Source organism: Zeus faber (assembly GCF_960531495.2).
Source record: "Zeus faber genome assembly, chromosome: 5".
NCBI lineage: Eukaryota > Metazoa > Chordata > Actinopteri > Zeiformes > Zeidae > Zeus > Zeus faber.
In genome coordinates, this window is record NC_137192.1 from 27,398,332 (window position 1) to 27,425,616 (window position 27,285).

The following is a 27,285-nucleotide window of genomic DNA, read 5'->3' on the forward strand; positions in this document are numbered from 1 at the left end:
AAGCACCGAGGTAAACGAGGCGGCATTCGGGTCAGAATGAGGACGCAACCTTACCGTCCACCTCTGCCAAGCATCCTTCTTGCTAACGTCCAGTCCCTGGAGAACAAGATGGATGAACTTTGAGCGAGGATTAAATTCCAGCGAGACACGAGGAACTCTGACAAAGCGTCCTCTGTCTGACGGAAACATGGCTGAACCCACTGGTGCCGGATGAAGCCATACGTCCAGCCGAGGCCTTCTCCGTGTTCCGCGGCGACAGAACGGGAGAGTCGGGGAAATCCAAAGGTGGAGGCGTCTGCCTAATGGTAAACAACCGCTGGTGTAACGCCAACAACACCAAATTCCTCTCCCACTCCTGCTCGCCGAACCTGGAACAGCTGACCATCCTATGCCGTCCATTTTATCTTCCCCGGGAATTTAGCACGGTCATCATCACAGCCGTTTACATCCCACCACAAGCAGACACCGACGCAGCTCTGTCGGTCCTGTATGATGTGTTGTGCGGATTTCAGAACAGACATCCCGACGCGGCTGTGGTGGTGACTGGGGACTTTAACAGGGCCAACCTTAAAAAAGTTCTGCCTAATTTCCACATCACGTGTGCCACCAGGGGAGATAGAACTTTGGACCACTGCTACAGACCCTACAAGAACGGATACAAGACCGTCTCGCTCCCTGCGTTCGGGAAATAAGATCACGCCGCGATCTCGCTGGTTCCCGTTTACAGGCCTCTGATCGCGCGGGATCTGGTGATGATGAGGGAAGTGAAGCGGTGGACGGACCAATCGGAGGCTGCGCTTCAGGACGCTCTGACTGACGTAGACTGGGACATGTTCCAATCAAGTTCAAGTGACGTCAGCGAGTTTACGGAGGTTGTAGTAAGTTTTGTGACTACGCTCGCGGATAATATCGTTCCCACGGTGAAAGTTCGGATATTTCCAAACCAGAAACCGTGGGTTGATAAATCCATCCGCTGCACTCTGAATGCTCGCACGGCCGCTTACAACGACGGTCTTGTATCTGGTAATATGGACAATTACAAAGCGCCGTCGTACAATCTGCGGAGGGCGGTGAGGGAGGCCAAACGGACGTACAGGGAGACCGTGGAGCTACAGATGGAGCGGGGGGACACAAGACGCTTGTGGCAGGGGCTGCGGACTATTACGAATTACAAGAGCAGCTCCCCCCCAGCCACGAGTGTGGACGCCTCCCTGGCCAACCAACTGAACTCCTTTTATGCACGGTTCGAGTCTGGCAACAGCACCGCTAGCTCGCCAGCTAATTGGAGTTACACCGCTGGGGATGAGCGCGCCCTCTCAGTGTCCGTGCACGAGGTCAGGAGGGCTCTGATGCGTGTGAACACCAGGAAAGCTGCGGGCCCAGATGGCATATCTGGGCGAGTACTGAAGACCTGTGCTAACCAACTAGCTCCGGTGTTCACTACAATATTCAACATCTCCCTGGCTGAATCAGTGGTCCCGTCCTGCCTCAAGAGGTCCACCATCGTTCCTGTTCCGAAGATCGCCTCTCCAACCTGCCTGAATGACTACCGTCCGGTGGCCCTCACCTCGGTGGTCATGAAGTGTTTCGAGAGGCTGATCAAGGATTTCATCTGCGCCTCCCTTCCCCGCACCTTGGACCCGTTGCAGTTCGCGTACCGGCAAAACAGATCCACGGATGACGTGGTTTCCCAGGTACTGCACACCACGCTCACGCATCTGGATGGCCAGAAGGGGGCCTATGTGAGAATGCTGTTCATCGATTATAGTTCGGCTTTCAACACCATAGTCCCCACCAGACTGGCTGTCAAGCTGATGGAGCTCGGACTGAATGCTCCGCTGTGCGCCTGGATCCTGGACTTCCTCACAGCCCGCCCCCAGGTGGTCAGGGTGGGGAAGTACATGTCAAGCTCCCTCACCCTGAATACAGGATCCCCCAGGGCTGCGTCCTCAGCCTCCGACTGTACTCCCTGTACACACATGACTGTGTGGCCAGGTCCAGCTCCAACACCATCATCAAGTTTGCTGACGACACCGTGCTCATGGGCCTGATCACCGACTACGATGAGAAGGCCTACCGCGAGGAGGTGGCTGACCTGTCACTCTGGTGCCAGGACAACAGCCTCCACCTGAACGTCAGCAAAACCAAGGAGCTGATTGTGGACTTTAGGCGTGGATCACAATCGAGGACGCACGCGCCCTTGTGGATTAATGGGACTTCTGTCGACAGGGTGAGCAGCTTCAGATATCTGGGAGTCCACATCACAGAGGACTTAACATGGACTGTACACACAGACACTCTGGTGAGAAAGGCGAGGCAGCGTCTTTACCACCTCAGGCAGCTGAGGAAATTCCGGGTCTCGGTGAGGATCCTCAAGTCCTTCTACTTTGGAGCAGTGGAGAGCATCCTGACAGGCAACATTACTGCCTGGTTTGGGAACTGTACTGCCCAGGACAGGCGGGCCCTGCAGAGGGTGGTGCGTTCAGCTGAACGTACCACTGGAACTACCCTCCCCCCCTTGCAGGAGTTATACACCAGGAGGTTTAGTAGCAGAGCCCGCAGGATCATGAAGGATCCTCATCACCCCAACTATGGACCGTTCCAGCTGCTGCGGTCAGGCAAGCGCCTCCGCAGTCACACAGCTAGAACAGAGAGACTGAGATGGAGTTTTTTCCCGCAAGCCATTAGAACTGTCAATGCTGACCTCACCAGGGGTCCTAACTGAGCCATACACGTAGGCTCCATTACCTACTGTACTATATGTAGCATACTGTACCGCATACTGTGTCACTGTTCAGGGTTGTTCGTGATGCCGTATTGCTGCGCCGTACTGTTGTATACTGTGCTGTATTATCCCAAACACTACCTCACTCTATTTACATTCACATGCCACTTTAAGTCACATGCCACTTTAATGCACATATCTGTATATACATAGGCATAATCCCTCTATCTATTCCATTTCATTTCTTTTTATTTTTATTGTATTTTATTCTATATATTTTATTTTATTCTATAAGTATTCAACTTACTGTATTACGTTTTAGGGGTCAGTTAGTCGGCCTATAGAAAGAAATTTTTTCTTTTTATTTTTTCCTAGGACATATTGTGTGCTATCACCGGGTGCGTTGCATTACATTTCACTGCATATATGTATGAAAGTATGTATATGTATGTGACAAATAAAAATCTTGAATCTTGAATATTGAATCTACACTTGCATTTCATCTTCTAAAAAGGCTTAATTTGGACCCTATCCACTTGTGCGCAAACAAGGTGTTGGCATCCGTCTACCTGTAGCCAACTCACGGGGTGTCATGCACAAATCACGGAGCCCACTTGAACGACACACCATTAATGCCAATGGAAGCGCCTCTACCCAATTCAGACCTGTGTGCCTACAGATTTTAACAATGCGATTTTTCAGCACACCATTCATATTTTCACAAACACCTTGGCTTTGCGAATGATAAACACCTCCCAAATGTTGTTTAATTGTCAATTTTTGCAGAATAAATTTTACTGTTCTATCCACAAAGTCTTTCCCATTATCTGAGCATATGTGATCCAGAAGTCCCGACTTGCTTATGACCTCAAGAACACAAGGACTTGGCAACTGACTGCGCATCTTTACACTTGGTTGGACATGACTCAGGCCACCATGAAAATCTATCCACGACGACAACATGTATCTTTTACCTCCTATTGGTCTTATCATGTCAACAAAATCCACAACCAACTCACTCAAAGGACCTGTCGGAGTTGGAATGTGACCGGGTGGACTCATCACACCCCTCCAGACATTGTTTTTAAGACAGATTGTACATCTGCCTATGACATAATCGATTTGCTCAAGCAAGTACGGTGCCCAAAAACCAGACTCTTTCGTGATTTTTCTCCTTACCTCCCTCCTTGTAACATGGGCTAACCCATGTGCTTCCTGAATCATCAGACCTAGTAGGTTGGGGGGTGCTACCAGCAGTCCTTCATGATTTCTCCACAGACCAGTAGACTCTTGAGTGGCCCCTCAGTCCAACCATAATTGTTTATCTATGGCTGACGCAGCTTCTTGCATCGAGATCACATCTCTGACCGTGATTTTATTTCCCAAGTCCACTTCATGGGTGACCAGAATAACCTTGCCTGCTTTGTTTGCTCATGTAACTGCTTTTGCAGCCTCATCAGCCGCTTTGTTACCTTGTGTGACCCTTGACGTGTCCATTTTGTGTGCTGCACACTTAGCTACAGCTATTTCCTTTGGCTTCATCATTGCATGTAACAATTTCATTATCTGAGCATGATGCTGTATCGGAAAACCATCGGTTTTCTTAAATCCTCGATTTTTCCACACTCATCCAAATAAATGACACACATTATGTGCATATGCAGAATCTCTATATATTGTCACTCGCTTTCCTTCAGCCAATAGACAAGCTTCAATCAGGCCCATAAGCTCAGCAAGCTGTGCAGAAGCAGGTTGTGGTATTACTTCTGCTTTCTCAACGACAAATTCAGTTCCCTGGGCTTTGACTACTGCTTAACCAGCACTCAATGTGTCTCCTATTCGATAGCAGGACCCATCAGTCCAATACTCCACATCTGACAAATGCAGTGGGAAAGCTTGCAAGTCTGATCTGAGCTTTGCATATCTCTCTACTTCCTGAACACAATCATGTGGCTCCCCAGCCTCTGGTGTTGGCAAATTCTCAGCTGGATTTACCGTGACGCATTTTACTAAGGTGACATCTTCCTGCTCTAAGAGCCTATGATAGTTTCTTAGCCTAGACATAGTCAATGTACATTTACCAAAATTCAAAAAATTTCTGAGACTATGATGGGTAAGAATTGTCACTGGGTAACCCATAGTTACCGATGATGCTTCATCATACATTAGATAAACTCCCACCATTGCTCTTTAGCACAGCGGTGGCCCCAATTCTACTTCTGAATAGGCAGTAGAATAACTACGAAACAGGTTGAGGACTTGTCCCTGTCTTCATTAATCTTGCGTGGTTATTTAACTGCGTTTAAGTTACTAATTCTGTCATTCGAATATTACTTTTTACTTCAACTTGATTCTCTTGAACTTTTTTGTATTTCTCTCATCTCTATTCTCTATTTCTCTTTTCCTTCATTTATTATTGTCTTATTCCCCTTATTTACGTATTTTACAACATAATAAACCCCAATTTAGACGGAAACTCACTTCACACATCAACACATCATCTCTCTTCTCCGCACAATCTGCTCTTGTTAGTGCAGCCTCTCTGCACAAAACACAACCAATTTGTAGATCACACAATAGCTCATATTGTGAGAGAACACTCCCCCTTGAGTTATTAAAGTGGTAACTTCTGTAGCGGGCATCAGTGGCAGATGAGGCCCAACAGTTCCTGGTTCGTGACGCCAATTTGTAGTTTCTGGATGATTTTGATGTGTTGATGAAGAAGGAGTCTCCGCTGACGCTGACTTATTAAAATAATATTTATTCTGGTACAGAGATCATGTAACCCATCTGGTCACAATACATAGGTCACAGTTCAACACTTGTCAGACATTAATCTACACATTTCCTCTTTTCACCTAGCTGGGCCTCTTCCACATCCTTTCTCACAGGGATCTCTAAATAGACACGTTGTTTTCATTCTCCGCATGACAAGGGAAGCAACAAAAATAGAAGTAACATACATTAGTAATTGTACCATACAATCACTATACAATGGGCTCTGAACCCAGGGCCCTCCTTCATACACCTCACAGGTAATTTTTTTTTTCAAATTGTACACAATATGTTATGATCTCAATTTTGAGAGTTATGTATTAGGTGCATACATATTTTATATGTATGGATATATTTATAATACATGCCATTATATTTGTGGAACTGATTACTCTTTATTCCACCAAAATAAATAGTTTGACAGAATTAAGGAATTCTTGGGAACACTTTATTTACACCTCTGCACCAAGCCAACTCCTCTAACTCTCAGTCATCGTTCACACGGCTTTCCTCCCTCGTTCACTGTGCATTACACCAACTGAATCAAACAAACCAAGAGCAGGAACATTGAACAACTCTTTTTACATTTTTTCCCAGTATCCAATGATTAGAATTTTGAAAATAATGGCCTTTAGAGAATGTAGAATGGGCATAGGAGAGGGGACACTCACCTTAGTGTTAGGACGAAAAGTTTGGCTCTATTTAGAGATTCAGCTGAATCGACGTCTATCTGCATAAGTGGAATTCATATATTTTTGTATATGAATATTTGAGTATTTGTATGCCATTGCATCTAGCAAGAGAAGTTCAACTTCTCCACTTGTAATACCACTCTTTGTACATTATTTAATCATCAAGAACTGCTGCAATAACATTTGCTGCTGCAATAACATTTTCCTTTTTGCTACACAGAACCATCAATCCCCCTCTTTGGAAAACGATCCTGCCAAGTATTGGTCGATGAACAACAAATCATCACGACTACACCAACATGTACATGGAAAAATGTTAACATAGAAAGATCAACATGTATTGACCAAACTGACTTAATTAAGTCCAGGAAAATTGTTACAGCAATTTGGTCTCTTCCTGTGATAGTTATGGCAGTAAATAAGGGAGAAAAGGAGATGGATGAAATCAGGAGGGTGTTCAGGGTAGTGTTCAAAGCAGGTGCTGGTGGTGTGTGTTTGTGCCTGTGATGAGTCCGCCTATAAGTTTGTGTGTGTGTATGTGTGTGTGTGTGTGTGTGTGTGTGTGTGTGTGTGTGTGTGTGAGTGTGTGTCTGAGTGTGTGTGCGCGTGCACGCACGTGTGTGTGTGTGTGTGTGTGTGTGTGTGTGTGATGTGTCCAACGGTGAGTGTACGGGACCTGTCCCAATAAGTTCTGATGCATGAGGTGGGTATTATTTCTTTGCGCCTCGAAGCAGTGAAAAAGGCCCTAAAGCCACCCCTTAGTACTGCAGCCGTATAGATAGCTAGGATCAGTGACAAAAACAGATTCATACACACTTGGGGTGTCAAGATTCTGATTCGAAATCGGCAATCGATCAAATGAGCGTTAGATTTCGAACTTCAAAATCACAAGCAGGATCGCAACTCTCCGTATTTATATTTCTCTCCGAGAGTCCCCTGCATCCCTCAGTGCACACTGCACCTGCCCACCAGGGGATCTTGAGTTCTCCAATAGGGCTAGCGTTGCCTAACTAGCGTTAGCTGAGTCAAGTCCACATTCCAAAATCCGACAAGACAGTTCTGGCGAGGGTCCAAGGCAGGAAATAGTAGGGATATCACAGTGCAAATTATCTGAAATCTGTAATCCAAAATCAGGTAAAGTTGGGAGTGAGAGATGGAATAGAGTGAGAGTGATGGGAGAAGTAGGGAGGGAGGGATTAGGGAGGTGAGATGATGAGAGAAGTAGGGAGGGGGAATTAAGAAGGTGAGATGATGAGAGTGAGGAATATTTTAAATCCTGAAATAGATAACATGGTAATTTCTACATCTCGCTATATATAACTACCAGAATTATCAGAATATATACATAATGATCAGAATAACCAGGGTGTGGTGGAGGAGTCTCGGAATAACAGACTGTCTCTATATGGTTTATCAACAACAAGCGATACTCGTTTATCCTTCTGCCGGTTATCCTTCAGGATGGGGTACAGAACCTTCCGGCAGTCGTTGATCTCCCGGGGTAATTGATCTCCCGTCCTTTGTTTTTAACCAGACCCTTTCCTTGAAGTGTTCAAACTTGGCAATGATGGAGCGCCGATGGTTCCCCACGCGGTGTCCCAGTCGGTGAGCCCATGGAAGGTGATCTGCTTCATGCTGTTCATGGGGAGTTTCAGGGCGGTGTGGAGGAAGTCTTTCACCATGTTTTCTGGGTACTCTGTGTTGTTCGTGGTGAGGAAAATTAGGGCTAGCATGGCTAGCAGGAACGATAAGATAAACATTATCTAACTAACCAAGAGGCCAGGCTAGTCAGGTGTTGGTGTGCTTTCTTTCACAATGCAATTGTGTCTTGCATTTTGTCCCACTCCGGGATTAAAACTTCATTTTACATCACTGCTGTCACATGACAACATGGCAGCATGTTCAGTTACAGTAACTTGGATTCTAGTGGATATATTGGAGTATGCCTGATTTTGACTTCCTAGAAATTGTAGATACATAGATTGATGGTTGTGAAATTGAAATTGCAAAAGTGATCAATCAATAAAATAAGACTATTAAATTGAAACTGAAGCTTTCTCTGCTTCTCAGGTTATTGGAAGGTTGAACGCAACTGACAAAGATGATCACATTCCCTTCTTCACTTTCTAACTTCTTCAACCTTCAACCGCCCTCTCCATCACAGCCAGTAAGTACCTTACACACTATAGTAAAAGGAAGAAAGAAAGAAGGAAAGAAGAAAGAAAGAAAGAAAGAAAGAAAGAAAGGTTTATGAACAATATCAAACTACTGTTCATAAGGAAAATCTTTGGAAAATGATTTTCTTATAATAAGTTAGCAATATCCTAATCTCAAATGATGACTTGGACAACTTCCAAACTGGATTTTGGCCACACCACAGCACTGACACAGCTATTATTAATGTTCTTATTCACATTTGTCTAAATCAGCAGTGTCTAAAGCTTTTCCATTGAGGATCAGATAGGGAAATATGAAACCACCTGGGGGTTGTACTAAACATTAAAGCCGTTTCTTAATACTAAGTACGCAAAGTCCGGACATGCGGACTTGGTTGTTCAGACTTGGCAAGTTCAATTCGGGAGTACAGGACGTTCATTCTGCGAAATGCATTCTGGGACACTTCGGGGCGGAGCAAGTCCACATACAGGGATTTTGACTGGACTTGGCTTGATGCGGACTTTGAATTGAAATTGTACTTGGGGTGCGACTGATGACGCTTCACAAGTCCACAAGAACACAAGTACAGACAAGAACGCAGATTGAGAAAGGGCCAATATCTACATGTGGTGGATGGGTTGACTTGAGCAGTCACACCTGGTGATTGTTGGTTGGGCTAACGAGCATCAGGGTTAAAAACCCCGTCCACACACTAAGTCAGCTCTCTGTGATGACATGTTCCATCTGCTTCTGGCTAATTCGATCTAGCCTCATCGCGAAAATAAACTGGTCTTCACACCCCCCCCAACGGCCTTTGTGTCTCTGTGCCGGACGTCCCTGAGCACGCCACTTGGGTGGCCTGTGGTGGTGAGATTGCCACAGTGGTGGAGAATGCGGGCGTCCGGCACAGAGAAGGGATACAGAAGGGCCGTCCGAAGACACCCTGGAGCCACCAGCGGTCTAACGGCTGGCCCCAGCACCAACCCTCTTCCGACTGGCAGCAGCACCTGGGGGGTCTGGCGGAGCACTGGGGGAGAAGCAGCACATCAACCACTGCAGGCATCGCTGGGACCATCCAGTAGCCCAGCAGCCAGGCCAACCCCCAAGAAGCCCGCGCAGCAGCCATGTCCGGCCAGGCCATAGCCAGCAGCGCGGAAGCCTGAGGCCCCACTCTCCAGAAGGGAGGAGGGGGTGGGCTGTCGGTGCCATGGTGGAAGGAGGCCAGTCGATCTTGCTGCTCCAGGGAATTCAGGTCCTCTGGGAGGGGACCTGTTAATTAATTTTCAAGCCCTGTTTCGGAGTCCAGTGTTGTATCTAAGGTATACGAACACTGGGTCAGAGTCTGGTTAAAGACTGTGAAGACCAGTTTATTGTAGAGATGGGGCTGGATGGAATTAGCCAGGAGCAGATGGAACATGTCATGACAGAGGGCTCCCATCTTGACTGAGTGTGTGGACGGGGTTTTTAACCCTGATGCTCGTTAGCCCAACCAATGAGCATCAGGTGTGGCTGCTCAAGCCATCCCATTCACCACACTACATTTAAAATTCATAAATTAAGTATCTATTTATTTCTATAAATTAAAGATGAAAAATTACCAGCAAAACATCAACATTCATTTCTATAGGAATTTAAAAAGGCAACAAGTAACCAACAGAGTGAAACCCGTGGCCCAACTCACCAGGTGTGTCGGTGCAGCTTATGGGCGCAGCCTGGTTTTTTCACAGGTTCACCTGCTCCACCGGTTCCAAAGTGAAGTCTCCCAGATGCATTGATGTTGGCGTAGAGAGGAGGAGAATTGGAAACAACAGCCATTTAAATCAATTTAACAGTTTGAGAATAACTTTTATCTGAATAGGAAGTATGCCAATGCTTTTTTTTTTGTTTATCTTGAATATTATTTATTGCGTGAAAAATATTCAACTCTTTGTGATTTCTACTTATTACATGTCATGAATTTATGACATTGCAACATGTTGATAGTGTCCTATGATCTCTGCAGTACTTTAAGTTAAACAGTCTTGCAGTTATACAGTTAGTTAGGTATAAAACATGTTTTTATAGTAGTCTGCAATAAATAACTTTTAATAAAATTGAAGTGTGAGCTACAATGTAAATTGTTGCATTTAGTCAGTGGGACATGTTTGTACTGTGTTGCACTACTTCTACTCTATGTATTGCATATTGTGGCACTCCCAGTCCTTTGGTGTTGACCGGGGGGGGGCTGAGGCTCAGAGGTAAGCGTTTTCAGGTAAAATCAACTGATGTCCATTTATTTAAATCATGAGCGGGAAACGGGTGGCGATGCAAAAACAACTCAGGTTCTACCCTGCCGTTGCCCTCCTGGTGACACACAAAATAGGATTGACTTCAGAGTCAACAGACCATTCAACAACATTGTTTCCTCTTGATGTTCCACGTTAGATTCAACCCTTAATAATTGATATATGGAACTTGTGGCTGCAATCAGCCCTGTAACTGAGGTGGTCAGTAACTGTTGAGTTATTTTATAGATTCACACATCAAACAACAGTTTACTCAATTGCAGGTAATTTATTTTTTTCAAATTGTACACAAAATGTTATGATCTTAATTTTGAGCGTCACATATTAGGTGCATTCACATTTTATATGTATAGATATATTTATAATAAGATAAGATAGGATAAGATAAACCATTATTCTTCCCAAAACGGGGAAATTGATATCGTTCCAGCAGCGAAAAGGGGACAGCAGAAAATAGAGAGCATATTAAGTACACACTATAAACAATATAAAATATATAGATAAAAATTAAAAAACCACCACCGTGTGTGTGTGTGTGTGTGTGTGTATTTGTGTGTGTGTGTGTGGGGGGCTGAGGCTCAGAGGTAAGCGTTTTCAGTTAAATCAACTGAAGTCCATTTATTTAACTCATGAGTGGGAAACGGGTGGCGATGCAAAAACAACTCGGGTTTCTACTTGGTCCGGGGCACCAGCAGCATTCCTGTCTCCTGCTGCCGCTGCCCTCCTGGTGACACACAAAATAGGATTGACTTCAGAGTCAACAGACAATTCAACAACATTTTTTCCTCTTAATGTTCTACGTTCAACCCTTTCTACAATAGCAGAGGGAGGCACACCACACACTTATCTACACCTCTTCTTGGAAAGGCTGTTTCCTCTCTCTTTTTGTAGACTGGCATCTTGATTTCTTGTGTCTTTGTTTATAGCCAATGCCAGTGGATATACTTGTTTTGAACAACGTTCCCCAGCTGGCAGCCTTCCTAGCTGGGTGCCACCCTCTTCTATGGTATCCTACAGTGGCTTGACCAAACTGGTTATTTAAAAACGTTTTCAACTTAATGCAAGCACACATTTTCTCCTGGAAATGTCTTTGCTTTTAAATAAAGTGTATTTTTTGCCTTTCTTTTATGCATTTCATATGGAACTTCTGTTGTTTGAAATGTGCTAAATAAATAAAGTTGCCTTGTCTTTATTTTTTGGTATGTCATTGAAATCCATATCAGCGTTCCCCCACTTTTTGTAACCCCCCCAAAAAAACATAATTTAGCCTCAATGATTGAGGTGAATGTACATTTAGTAGACGCTTTTATCCAAAGCGACTTACAATTATTCAAACACCGAGGGATGCAGCCATCAGGGGTTAAGTGTCTTGCTTAAGGACACTACAGCATGCTAGCAGGAGGAGCCTGGGATTGAAGCAGCAACCTTTAGATTACTAGATGACCAGCTCTACCGCCTGAGCTACCATCCCCGGGTTATGTAGCATTCCCTTGAAGTGGCAGCTGATATGCTTCAATTGATTGATACTGCTGTCATACTGTTTGCTTTCATTGAAATTAGTAACTCAACATGAACTCATTAAAAAAAACATTGAAACTATTTATTGAAGGGGGGTAGTTTGGTCACTGGCAGTGGCGGGCGTTCACACATCACATCGTATGTGACATTGCTGGACATGCAGCTGTTTAAAATGAGTCTCAATGTGTTGAATCTCTACAGCACTGCTGTTATGTAGTGCCATCATAGTCACTGAAAACCTCTTCAGCAACTGTCTGTATGCTTATGTAGTTTAGTTTCTTGATGGGTGTGATGTGTTGAAGAATGAAGGAGTGACCGCTGACACTGACTTGAATAAAATAATAATTTTATTACACAAATCAGCATCAAACCAGACTTGCCATGGATGTCCTGGGAGAGACCCGAGCCGGATGGAATCTCTGCCAAGTGACGCTCTGCACTCGCTTTTAAAGTGGTACAAAGATAACATACCACATCTGGTTCCAATCCATAGGTGCCGCTCAGCCTATATCCTGTCCTAAATGTAAACCTTTCCTCCTCTGGTCGAGCTGGAAGAATCAACAAAATTCCTCTCCCATAGGACCTCTCAATAGACCCATTGTTGTTTTCGTTCTTCGTATGACGAGGCAATAAATCTAATACTAACATAGTTAATATTATGACCGCACTATATCTCAGCTTTGGGAGCTCAGTAACCTATTCACCTCAAACCTTCCAGACACCTCATATTCCCCCCTTCAAGACTACACAAAGTCTCGACAGAGAGAAGAGTAATTGAACATACGATGTTAATTGGCTTAACAGAAATCACTTAATAACAAACACAATTGGTTATAATATACCCCTCTGACCATGCTTTGTCATAGCAATACAGCAAATTTGTGGAGTGTGAGAGCGAAAAACCCATCTGGCAGCTTCATTTCTTAGAACATCCATCAATCAATCAAGACAGGAAAATTCTCTCACGGTCCCTCTGCCCCAGGCAACCACCTAAGGTACTCCAAATCAATTAACAGAAAAAGACGAAGGGTTTAGACTACTGTATAGGATGTTACATATAAATGCATACATTAAGAGCCTCAGAAATAAATCAAAAAATTTGTCCAAAGTCAGGCTGGTCGACCCATCGGACCTTCCAGTGGACCTTTCCCTGCCTAGCACCAATGTCCCTCAAAAACCGCAAAAAAAGAAAATACCTGAGGTCCCAATGTATTCACTTCATCCTACTACAGACAACTCAAAGAAAACAATAGCAAATCAAAGTAATATGTCTTGCTAAAAATATCTAGCGTAGAGTACAGGATATTTATCAATAATACAGGTTACATTGTAGTAAACAAACTCCAATATTATAAAAACATTCAGGACACACATGTATGTATTAAACTGTTGCTTTTTAACACCATCAACTTTTAATGATATTTCACTCGACACTCCTGATCATGATGTCTTCATTCAGGGTCCGCCGTCCATTTTCGAGTGTCCATGTTTGAATGTTCAAGTCCATTAGGTAGTTAGGATCTCTGGACACAACCATCCTCTGACTGGTCCTGAAAGAAAGAATCACCAGCCAGTATCTTGCACAAACATCAAATACAGTATAATAATTTCACTTTTGCATTATACTTTAACATTATTCCAATATATGATTAACTTTTTCCTTTCCCCCCTTTGTCCATGTATTTCCCTTGTTAACAACAGTGTTGAGTAAATGTAGTGGTAGCTCCTAACTACACACCTCTACCCAATTCAGACCTGTATGCTGACAGATTTTAACAATGCGATTTTTCAGCACACCATTCATTTTTTCACAAACTCCTTGGCTTTGTGGATGATAAACAGCTCCTAAACGTTGTTTAATTCCCAATTTTTGCAGAATTAATTTTACTGTTCTATCCACGAACTCTTTCCCATTAGCTGAGGATATCCGATCTGGAAGTCCCCACCTGCTTATGACCTCACGACACAAGAACTTGGCAACCGACTGAGCATCTTTACGCTTGGTTGGACATGCCTCAGGCCACCGTGAAAATCTATCCACGACGACTAGCATGTATCTTTTACCTCCTATTGGTCTTATCATGTCAACAAAATCCACAACCAACTCACGCATAGGACCTGTCGGAGTTGGAATGTGACCGGGTGGACTCAACACACCCCTCCAGACAGGCTAACCCATGTGCTTCCTGAATCATCAGACCTAGTAGGTCAGGGGGTGCTACCATCAGTCCTTCATGATTTCTCCACAGACCAGCAGAATCTTGTGTGGCCCCTCGGGCCAACCATAATTGTTTATCGATGGCTGACGCCGCCTCTTGCATCGCGATCACATCTCTGAGCGTGATTTTATCTTCCAAGTCCACTTCATGAGTGACCAGAAGAACCTTGCCTGCTTTGTTTGCTAATGTAACTGCTTTAGCAGCCTCATCAGCTGCTTTGTTACCTTGTGTGACCCTTGACGTGTCCATTTTGTGTGCTGCACACTTAGCTACAGCTATTTCCTTTGGTTTCATCATTGCATGCAACAATTTCATTATTTGGGCATGATGCTGTATCGGAGAACCATCGGTTTTCTTAAATCCTCGATTTTTCCATACTGATCCAAATAAATGACACACATTATGTGCATATGCCGAATCTGTATATATTGTCACTCGCTTGCCTTCGGCCAATAGACAAGCTTCAGTCAGGCCCACAAGCTCAGCAAGCTGTGCAGAAGCAGGTTGTGGTATTACTTCTGCTTTCTCAACAACAAATTCAGTTCCCTGGGCTTTGACTACTGCATAACCAGCACTCAATGTGTCTCCTATTCGATAGCAGGACCCGTCAGTCCAATACTCCACATCTGACACATGAAGTGGGAAAGCTTGCAAGTCTGATCTGAGCTTTGCATATCTCTCTACTTCCTGAATACAATCATGTGGCTCTCCATCCCCTGGTGTTGGTAAATTATCAGCTGGATTTACCGTGACGCACCTTACTAAGGTGACATCTTCCTGCTCTAAGAGCCTATGATAGTCTCTTAGCCTAGACATAGTCAATGTACATTTACCGAAGTTCAAAAGATTTCTGAGACTATGATGGGTAAGAATTGTCACTGGGTAACCCATAGTTACTGATGATGCTTTCTCATACATTAGATAAACTCCCACCATTGCTCTGTAGCACAGTGGTAGCCCCGATTCTACTTCTGAATAGGCAGTAGAATAATACGACACAGGTTGAGGACTTGTCCCTGTACCTGTTGGCTGACAAAGAACTGCACATGCATATTTGCCTCCAGTGGACGTGGCCACATACAGCAAAAAGTTCTTAGAGTAGTCTGGCAGCGCTAGCGCTGGAGCTTCTTGTAGCCTCTGTTTGATCGTTTCAAATGCCATAAGACCTTCCTGGGTCCAGGTGAGGTTACAATGGAGTTGAGCATTCCCAGTCTCTTTTATCATGGCTCTCAAAGGTCCTGTTAGGCAGGCATAATCTTCTACCCAGGCTGAAGAATATCCCGCAATGCCAAGAAATGTCATCATCTCTCTGACTGTTCTAGGCTTTGGTGCCGTTCGAATGGCTTCCAAATGACTCTCAGAGATGCTTCTGTGTCCATGGGTTATTGTTTGACCCAAATAAACAACTTTTTCTTGACAATACTGTAGCTTCTTCTGAGAGGCCTTGTGACCTTTGTCTGCCAATTGCTGTAACAGTTTGATTGAATCCTCATGGCATGTATCCTTATCCGGTGAGCAGATGACGATGTCGTCCACATACTGAATGACAGTACTTTTCAAGATCTGATCAATTCCAGCCAAGTCATCCTGCAATACTTTATTGAAAATGTGAGGGCTGTGTTTGAATCCTTGAGGGAGCCTCTTGTACTTGAAGGTTTGTCCTTTGTACGTGAACCCAAACAATCCTTGACTTTCTTCGCTCAGTGGAACACTGAAAAATGCTCCACACAAATCCAACACTGTGAAGTGTGTAGCCTCTGGAGGGATTTGGGCTAACAAGGTATGTGGATCTGGTACATCTGCTGGAAAATCCTGCACCACTTCATTTATCGCTCTGAAATCATGTACCAAGCGATAGGACTCATCTGGTTTCTTTAAAGGCAATATAGGTGTATTGCTCTGAGGATCCAAACATATTTCCACTACACCTGCTTTTAACAGTCCTTCAATTTGTGGTTCAATCCCTTTGATTGCCTCCTCCTTTAGTGGATATTGGTTCTTCCAAGGAGGTTTGGTTCCTGGTCTCAGTTCAACTCTCACCGGTTGGGCTGACTTCACAAGTCCGATGTCCGTACTATGTCGTGACCACAAACATTCTGGAATTTGTTGCAGCATCTCCTCTCTCATGCTGTCTGAGTCCAATTTAGCGCTGAACATTGACTCATGTGTCATCTGTATCACTTGTGGTTGTCCTTGTCCTTGAGCTGAAATCATGATTTTCATGAACTTCTGTTCTTCACTTATCCAGATATCAAGATTCTCCTTTATTGGTGAAAAAATGGCTTCCTCAGCTTCTGCCATCATTTCTCCTATTTGCTTCTGCTCAAATCCTTCAGCCACCATTAAAGTCACATGTGGCACACTTTTCACAATGTCAAACTCTTTCTCAAGATATTCATTGATGTTTATCTTCATAGCTGCTCCTTGTGGTCCCACAATTATGCAGCATGAGGTCAGCTGAACATGCTTCGGTTGACTACTCAACCATTCTTCTGGATCCAATTGGTCAGTTTTCTTGAAATATTTCAACGTGCAGTGATGTGGATACTCAGGGGGCTTAGCATCAGGCATATTTGCCACAATGAACTTCTCCCACATCTTGGCTGGCTCTAATAGCTCTGGACTAAGATTTCCAATCCAATATACTGAAGAAGTCTCGGTCTCTGGTGCGCTAAATAATTGGTGGTAGACATCAGGTGGCACATCCACCAGACAGCCGTCCGGTGTACACCGTATTGTGCAATTTAGTTTGCACATAGCATCTCTTCCCAAGAGTGCAATGGGCGTATGTTCTGACACCAAAATAGGTAGTGTGATTTTCCGATTTCTACAGCAGAGCTCAATTGGTTTTGTGAGAGGAATCAGCTGTTTCACACCCTCAAACCCGATTGTCCGTACAAATTGGTCAGACATGGGGAGATGTATAGCATCTTCAGGCCGAACACAGGTGAAAGCTGCTCCGCAATCTGCCATTACTTCCAATGACTTATCATTTATTTTCACCTCTATTTTTGGATCTTGCTCCGGCCCTGATACTACCAGCTGACACCTCCCTTTCGAGTCTTCTGGGCACCCCTAGAAACCAGGTTCCGGACCCCTGTAAGGGTTCGCTGGTCCTCTGGGTGGCTGTGGTTGTCCTCTGTAGCCTCCTCTGAAGCCTCCTCTGAAGCCTCCTCTGAAGCCTCCTCTGAACCTGTAGCAGTCACGTACAAAATGACCTTGTTGTCCACAATTATGACACGCTCCTTGAGACTGTTGGAAATTTCCTCCTCTTCCTCTTCCTAAATTTCCTTGGCCTCTTCCTCTCCATGTTTGTGGTTGGTCAAAAACTGGCTGTGGAAAGGAGACAGTGGGGACCACAGGTGGTAGAACCTGAATCTGTTCTTGCTGTGGTTGTGGTGGTACTTGATTTGATTGTGACTGGCTCTGCATAACCACAGCTTGTTTCTTTTCCTTCTTCTTGTTATCCACCAACTGTATTTGGTTGAGTTTTCTGAGAGTCTCCTGGTCCTGTTCCTTCTGGTCATGCTCCTTTTTCCGATATAGCTCTACTTGATGTGCTATGTGGTCCGTATAAACACTTTTGGTCATGCTTCCAAGACCAACCACTTCGGCCAATTTGCTCCTCACTTGTAGAGGCAGCCCCTTCTGTATTTTAGCTCGGAGAATCGATTTCTCCATTTGATTCAGTTCTGGATCATTTCCTGTGACATTTCTCCACACTTGATGAGTTCTTGACACATAAGCTCTTGGATTTTCCTGTGGGCCCAATGCCTCGATAAAGATGTTGTCCGGGTGTACGTTTGTTGGAAAAGCATCTTTCAATGCTCTCCACATTCGACCTCTGCTTGCAGCAAACAATTCTGGGTCATATACAGCAGTTGCCACGTATCTGTTAAGGCCTGCCGTCTGCAGGATCTCTTCCATAGCTGGGACTCCAATGAGGCTAGCCAGAAGTCTCTTAATATCTCCCATGGCAGGCTGTGTTCCCACCAAAACCTCTTCCAGCTTTGAGATCCATGGATGTGCTCCATCTTGAAGAGTGGGTAACTTTTCAAGTATGTTAGACATATCTGTATTCTGCCAAGGCTTGTATTCTAAATTTTGTCCTCGAATTATCACTGGACACATTTTGTTGGGTCTCTTTCCTTTTCTTGGACGTAACCCATACCTCAACGTATCTGGCTTTTGAGGCTTTTTCTTCTGGAGTTTCTTCTCTGTTATTTGCAATTCGTGTAATTGCCTTTCCAATACTTGTTGAACTTCTGGACAGGTGGAGTCACTTATGTCCTCCAGGCATCTGTCTATACTCCTCTCAATCTCTCTTAAAATCATGCGTCTGTCATCTCCTACCACAGTGCTGGCTGCTAATGGTTGAAAACAGGAAGGACCTTCTTTCTCCGATTCTTCATCGCTTTCACCCTGTTCACTTTCATCCGTGTCGTCCGTTCCTGGTGACATTTTCCTCACTGGTCGATCTCCCTTTTTCTCTGCTTTAGCCAACATCCGTCTGACTGCTGGGTCGTATCCTCCAATAGCTTCGTCAGAGTCACTCCCAATCTTTTCTCCTATTTCCAGACTTCTGACTCGTTGTTGGCTTCCCAGACGGTTCCTTCTCTTGGTATTGTTGGAGCTTGGATACATCTTTATGGTTGTTGTAGCCTTGCCCATTTCTATTATTTGCTCATCTTCATCTTTGCAGAGATAGTTGCCTTCCTGTGTAATCACTGGGAGCTGGGGATAAACATCAGTAAACTTCACCTCCTTCTCATTAGGCGGGGGCTTCTGTAAAGATGCTGTATGTGAGAAGGGCGTGGTAATCTTCTCCATCAATTTTTCTGTTTCCTTTTCATTCTTCTTTATTTCTTGTCTACTTTGTTCTCTTTTTTCCTTTGCAGCTTCGAACCATGTCTGTCCCTCCTTTGCAAACAGTTGCAGAACGCCAAGTTCTGTTTGTCTTTTCTCCGTGCGTCTCTTTCCTTTCTTGCCTTTCTTTTGATTTACTTTATATGTGGACACAAGCACCTGCATTGTTTTAATCACATCCGGGTTAAGAGTTCCTTCAACTGGCCATGGTTGTTCAATGTCCGGCCAACGCTTGCTCCATTTTCCTGATATTTTTGCAATATCTTTAATAAGGGGATTGTTCTTTTGCACTACATCAATAGGAGTGATTACTTTTGTAATTTTAGTATCCATTTTTGACATCCTAATGACTCTCTTATTTTCTTTTATTGTAAATCAAATTGAATTATTTAAAAAATGTCTTTATAAAGCACCGTGTAATCACCCTCAACCAACAACAGCTGAATTTGCCAACCCCAAAGGAGACCAATCGCTTCCCACTTGTGAAAGCCAATTCACTTGTTCACCATCTGATGCATCTGATCACACTCATTTATGTTCAATTATCAAAATTACATCAGTGTTCATTCTCAAAACAGCATAGATAAATCATACCCAGATAATGAAACCAATATTCACAGAACTCAACAGTATTTAAATCAAATCAGCTTTTCCACATGATCAATCAATCAATCAGTCAATAATACCCTATTAATTAGGCAAATGCCTTAATTGGTCAGTCCGTTGCCAAGTCTCTCACTAAATAATTGCAAATGCAATGTATGAAAAAGAACTACTACAAACGCATATGTGAAGACAAGCTAAACACATTTATTGTAACTAAATTTATAGGCATATAGGTAAATGCAGGTGAGGTCTGTTGAAAGAGTTTGTGGATAAAACCGTACTGGCCTTTAATTGATTTGGATGGATTCAGGATTCCAGAACGTTGTCATCCGCAAGCCTCAGTGTCTGTGAAGATCTGCCAGATGTCTTGTCATCTGCCCTATGGATGATTCAGTTCAGACTCATTCCATCTTTTCTGTCTTTGCCCAGCTTTCACTCAGCATAGTAAAAGAGAGGAAGAAAGAAAAAAGAAAAAGAACAACAGAAGAGTTCAATGCCTTAGGCTCACTCTAAATTCTTATACACACTGTAATATAATTCAGTGTGACATACATTATCAGCTTTTTATTTTGCGCACACTTGAAATAAAGCAATGGTTACTTTTAATCATGCAATGCATTTAAAGTCCAAAGAGTACATTAGTCAATCTGATATCACCTTTAATTAGTTATTTTTATTCTATTTATCTATTTATTTTTATTTAATTTAATTATTTTTATTCTATTTATCTATTTGATTGTATTTTATCCTTTTTATTCTTTCTTCTAACTACTGAGAGAAAAGAGTAGGGAGGGGGCTCACCAGCCCCTCTTGTCAGGAGGAGTTAACTAAATTCCACTCTTGTGTGAAGCACCACCCCTTGCTCCACCTCTTAAGTTTAGCAAAGGCTTCCAGTATGGACTGGTCGTCAGCGAGTGAACATCCTGTTTTGGCTCCCGTAGGGACAGCCCAGCTCAATGCAGTTACGCGCACTCGTAAATCAAAACTGTTTTCTCTCAGCAGTCGAAACACAAAACCTCTTTTCTTGCATCAAGAACCAGAGTCTCCCTTCACCCCAACAAGACCATCTGCTCTTTTAACCAGCCAGGATTCACAGAAATCACCGCCACACACACCCCAAGCACAAAAAGAAAAAGAAAAAACCCACACGCCAATCAAACAAATCACAAATCCTCCTTCCAATTCAGAGCAGGAGATTTTCTTTTCTTTTCTGGATGTGTACATGTATGTGTAGGCAGACTGTGGCTCTAGTCCTTCAGAAGGCTCATTTTGTTATCAACTATATAAAGTCCTGTAAAGGTTCATATCCTTTATCAAATGCACAAACGTCCTTGGAAAAAAGGCTCATATATATTTATCAAAAGTCCTTAAAGAAAGGCTCATATATTTTTATCAAAAGTCCTTAAACAGGCTCATATATGTTTATCAACTTTACAAAGTCCGTATACAGGCTCATATATATTTATCACTAAAGGGGCAAGAAATGTTTTTCTTTATGTATTATTCAACTGCTCACCACATATGTATACCTATTTAATAACACATATATTCTATATCACATACACATACACAAAACATTACACAAAGCTCTTCTACCTCTGCAGCCGCGGCACTTTCACACTCACACACACAAGAAAAAAAAGAAAAAGATATGTCTGACCAGCAGAACATCTAATCCCCAGAGACTTTAACAGCGCTTAGCTTTATGTTTTAGGTCGACTCATTTATACTTTTCTAATTTCATCAAAATTTTCAGTTTGGCCAGACTTTTAAAATTTTACTTTGGCCACACTTTTAACAAATTCTTTTTAATCAGATTCTCTCATCATGCATGTTCACTAGTTCTCCAGAGCAGGTTCTGCCCTGTTTTTCCTCACTTTTCTTTACAAACTTTATTTTTTCATCTTTTGAGCCTTTAACTTGTAACTGTTTTTATTTCACTTTATCCTTTTCATCTTACTTTAGCTCAAACTTTATTTTTCATCTTTAGCCTTTAACTTGTAACTCTTTTTATTTGACTTTATCCTTTTCATCTTACTTTAGCTCAAACTTTATTTTTCATCTTTAGCCTTTAACTTGTAACTCTTTTTATTTGACTTTATCTTTTTCATCTTACTTTAGGCTTTTAACTTTTATCTCTTTTTCACTTTTCATATTTTTCATCTTACTTTTAGGCTTTTAACTTTTATCTCTTTTTTCACTTTACTTTCTTCTTTTTCATCTTTATTCATATAATTTTATTTTGAGTCAATTCCCCTGGCCAGGGTTATTTCCTCTTGTTTTTTCCTACCTAGATTTGACTATATTATATCTTCATTCGGCCAACTTTCACACAGCATTTAATGTACACATGTCTTACTGTTTAACGAGATACGGGCCCTGTCTTCGTTTATCTTGCATGGTTATTTAAATAACTTTTGGCTACTAGTTCTGCCATTCTACAATTACTTTTTATTTCTACTTTCTCAACATCTTTTAAGCCTTTAACTTTTACTTTTAACTTCATTTTTCATTTCTCTCATCCCTATTCTCTATTTCAACTTTTAACTTTTAGCTTTTATTTCTCTCATCTCTATTCTCTATTTCAACTCTTAACTTTTATTTCTCTCGTCTCTATTCTCTATTTCAACTTTTAACCTTTAACTTTTATTTCTCTCGTCTCTATTCTCTATTTCAACTTAATTCTCTTTTTCTTCACTTATTATTCTCTTATTCCCCTTATTTACGTTTTTTAAATCTTAATTAACCCCAATTTAGACGGAAACTCACTTCACACATCAACACATCATCTCCATCACCGCGTAATCGTAAAAGTGTAGTCTCCCTGCCAAAAACATACTGCTCCAGCCTACATAACAGCTCAATTTTGTGAGAGGTCACTCACCCTGAGAGCGGCAGTTTGCTGGAGCAGGCAGCATCGGCAGATGAGGCCCAACAGATCCTGTTCGTGACGCCACTTTGTAGTTTAGTTTCTTGATGGGTGTGATGTGTTGAAGAATGAAGGAGTGACCGCTGACACTGACTTGAATAAAATAATAATTTTATTACACAAATCAGCATCAAACCAGACTTGCCATGGATGTCCTGGGAGAGACCCGAGCCGGATGGAATCTCTGCCAAGTGACGCTCTGCACTCGCTTTTAAAGCGGTACAAAGATAACATACCACATCTGGTTCCAATCCATAGGTGCCGCTCAGCCTATATCCTGTCCTAAATGTAAACCTTTCCTCCTCTGGTCGAGCTGGAAGAATCAACAAAATTCCTCTCCCATAGGACCTCTCAATAGACCCATTGTTGTTTTCGTTCTTCGTATGACATCGAGGCAATAAATCTAATACTAACATAGTTAATATTATGACCGCACTATATCTCAGCTTTGGGAGCTCAGTAACCTATTCACCTCAAACCTTCCAGACACCTCACTTATGACATGATTTAGGGAAAACTCCAGTTGAAAAGTGTAATTTGACATGAATCTACTGCAGCGCCGTCCATTTGTACGTATGAGAATTGCAACCACTATCTGACTTTAATCTTGGATAATTTCCGAAGGTTTTCTCATTGCAACTTTTTTCTTGTGAATTTAAATTTATAATATTATTTTATATTTCACACAGGTACACAGCTTTCAAAGTGCAATACCTATTTTCCTACAATGCTTTTTGACATGCAATTGATTGTGGTATGTTATTGTTTTCCATGTTGATGACAGCAGATCATGTAAACAGGCTTTATTTTTTTAGGAACTGGTTCAGTGAAAATAAATTGAACTAAGTTCCGCCCTGTTATATCATACAGTGAGAGAAATCAATTAAATTAAAATACACATTTTAACTACCTTTTCTGAATATGAGTTGCCCATATATGTGTTTCTTATAGAACAAATTTATAAAAATATATAAAGTTATATATAATGTAACGAGCGTGTTACGGAGTGCTGGCTCAATAATCAAACAGGCAGTCAAAGTAAAAGTTTCAGTCTCAACCTTGTAGAGTCCTGGGTGTGGTGCTCTCTGTAATGGCCAGAAGGAGCCAGCGAGTAGGGACATGGAAACCTGTTACTGTGTGGCTCAGCCTTCAAATAACTAATTTATTTTAAGTTTCTCTTTACGAAAACGCAATTGTTTGGCCAATTGATGGAGCTGCATTCTCCACAGCACAGACCTTTTTAGGTTACTACTACTATTCACCACAGCAAACATAATTGATATATGGAACTTGTGACCGCAATCAGCCCTGTAACTGAGGTGGTCAGTAACTGTTGAGTTATTTTATAGATTCACACATCAAACAACAGTTTACTCAATTGCAGGTAATTAATTTTTTTCAAATTGTACACAAAATGTTATGATCTTAATTTTGAGCGTCACATATTAGGTGCATTCACATTTTATATGTATAGATATATTTATAATAAGATAAGATAGGATAAGATAAACCATTATTCTTCCCAAAACGGGGAAATTGATATCGTTCCAGCAGCGAAAAGGGGACAGCAGAAAATAGAGAGCATATTAAGTACACACTATAAACAATATAAAATATATAGATAAAAATTAAAAAAACACCACCGTGTGTGTGTGTGTGTGTGTGTGTGTATGTGTGTGTGTATTTGTGTGTGTGTGTGTGGGGGGCTGAGGCTCAGAGGTAAGCGTTTTCAGTTAAATCAACTGAAGTCCATTTATTTAACTCATGAGTGGGAAACGGGTGGCGATGCAAAAACAACTCGGGTTCTACTTGGTCCGGGGCACCAGCAGCATTCCTGTCTCCTGCTGCCGCTGCCCTCCTGGTGACACACAAAATAGGATTGACTTCAGAGTCAACAGACAATTCAACAACATTTTTTCCTCTTAATGTTCTACGTTCAACCCTTTCTACAATAGCAGAGGGAGGCACACCACACACTTATCTACACCTCTTCTTGGAAAGGGTGTTTCCTCTCTCTTTTTGTAGACTGGCATCTTGATTTCTTGTGTCTTTGTTTATAGCCAATGCCAGTGGATATACTTGTTTTGAACAACGTTCCCCAGCTGGCAGCCTTCCTAGCTGGGTGCCACCCTCTTCTATGGTATCCTACAGTGGCTTGACCAAACTGGTTATTTAAAAACGTTTTCAACTTAATGCAAGCACACATTTTCTCCTGGAAATGTCTTTGCTTTTAAATAAAGTGTATTTTTTGCCTTTCTTTTATGCATTTCATATGGAACTTCTGTTGTTTGAAATGTGCTAAATAAATAAAGTTGCCTTGTCTTTATTTTTTGGTATGTCATTGAAATCCATATCAGCGTTCCCCCACTTTTTGTAACCCCCCCAAAAAAACATAATTTAGCCTCAATGATTGAGGTGAATGTACATTTAGTAGACGCTTTTATCCAAAGCGACTTACAATTATTCAAACACCGAGGGATGCAGCCATCAGGGGTTAAGTGTCTTGCTTAAGGACACTACAGCATGCTAGCAGGAGGAGCCTGGGATTGAAGCAGCAACCTTTAGATTACTAGATGACCAGCTCTACCGCCTGAGCTACCATCCCCAGGTTATGTAGCATTCCCTTGAAGTGGCAGCTGATATGCTTCAATTGATTGATACTGCTGTCATACTGTTTGCTTTCATTGAAATTAGTAACTCAACATGAACTCATTAAAAAAAGCATTGAAACTATTTATTGAAGGGGGGTAGTTTGGTCACTGGCAGTGGCGGGCGTTCACACATCACATCGTATGTGACATTGCTGGACATGCAGCTGTTTAAAATGAGTCTCAATGTGTTGAATCTCTACAGCACTGCTGTTATGTAGTGCCATCATAGTCACTGAAAACCGCTTCAGCAACTGTCTGTATGCTTATGACATGATTTAGGGCAAACTCCAGTTGAAAAGTATAATTTGACATGAATCTACTGCAGCGCCGTCCATTTGTACGTATGAGAATTGCAACCACTATCTGACTTTAATCTTGGATAATTTCCGAAGGTTTTCTCATTGCAACTTTTTTCTTGTGAATTTATATTTATAATATTATTTTATATTTCACACAGGTACACAGCTTTCAAAGTGCAATACCTCTTTTCCTACAATGCTTTTTGACATGCAATTGATTGTGGTATGTTATTGTTTTCCATGTTGATGACAGCAGATCATGTAAACAGGCTTTATTTTTTTAGGAACTGGTTCAGTGAAAATAAATTGAACTAAGTTCCGCCCTGTTATATCATACAGTGAGAGAAATCAATTAAATTAAAATACACATTTTAACTACCTTTTCTGAATATGAGTTGCCCATATATGTGTTTCTTATAGAACAAATTTATAAAAATATATAAAGTTATATATAATGTAACGAGCGTGTTACGGAGTGCTGGCTCAATAATCAAACAGGCAGTCAAAGTAAAAGTTTCAGTCTCAACCTTGTAGAGTCCTGGGTGTGGTGCTCTCTGTTATGGCCAGAAGGAGCCAGCGAGTAGGGACATGGAAACCTGTTACTGTGTGGCTCAGCCTTCAAATAACTAATTTATTTTAAGTTTCTCTTTACGAAAACGCAATTGTTTGGCCAATTGATGGAGCTGCATTCTCCACAGCACAGACCTTTTTAGGTTACTACTACTATTCACCACAGCAAACATAATTGATATATGGAACTTGTGACCGCAATCAGCCCTGTAACTGAGGTGGTCAGTAACTGTTGAGTTATTTTATAGATTCACACATCAAACAACAGTTTACTCAATTGCAGGTAATTAATTTTTTTCAAATTGTACACAAAATGTTATGATCTTAATTTTGAGCGTCACATATTAGGTGCATTCACATTTTATATGTATAGATATATTTATAATAAGATAAGATAGGATAAGATAAACCATTATTCTTCCCAAAACGGGGAAATTGATATCGTTCCAGCAGCGAAAAGGGGACAGCAGAAAATAGAGAGCATATTAAGTACACACTATAAACAATATAAAATATATAGATAAAAATTAAAAAAACACCACCGTGTGTGTGTGTGTGTGTGTGTGTGTGTATGTGTGTGTGTATTTGTGTGTGTGTGTGTGGGGGGCTGAGGCTCAGAGGTAAGCGTTTTCAGTTAAATCAACTGAAGTCCATTTATTTAACTCATGAGTGGGAAACGGGTGGCGATGCAAAAACAACTCGGGTTCTACTTGGTCCGGGGCACCAGCAGCATTCCTGTCTCCTGCTGCCGCTGCCCTCCTGGTGACACACAAAATAGGATTGACTTCAGAGTCAACAGACAATTCAACAACATTTTTTCCTCTTAATGTTCTACGTTCAACCCTTTCTACAATAGCAGAGGGAGGCACACCACACACTTATCTACACCTCTTCTTGGAAAGGGTGTTTCCTCTCTCTTTTTGTAGACTGGCATCTTGATTTCTTGTGTCTTTGTTTATAGCCAATGCCAGTGGATATACTTGTTTTGAACAA

At 42.1% G+C, this 27,285-nt stretch overlaps 1 protein-coding gene across 1 annotated transcript in view; it reads right to left on the minus strand.

The window, feature by feature from the left end:
• The window catches only part of LOC307230642 (odorant receptor 131-2-like), a gene marked incomplete at both ends in the record, with an annotated part of 47,405 nt that overhangs the window by 549 nt on the left and 19,571 nt on the right, over positions 1 to 27,285 (minus strand). The window lies entirely within an intron of this gene.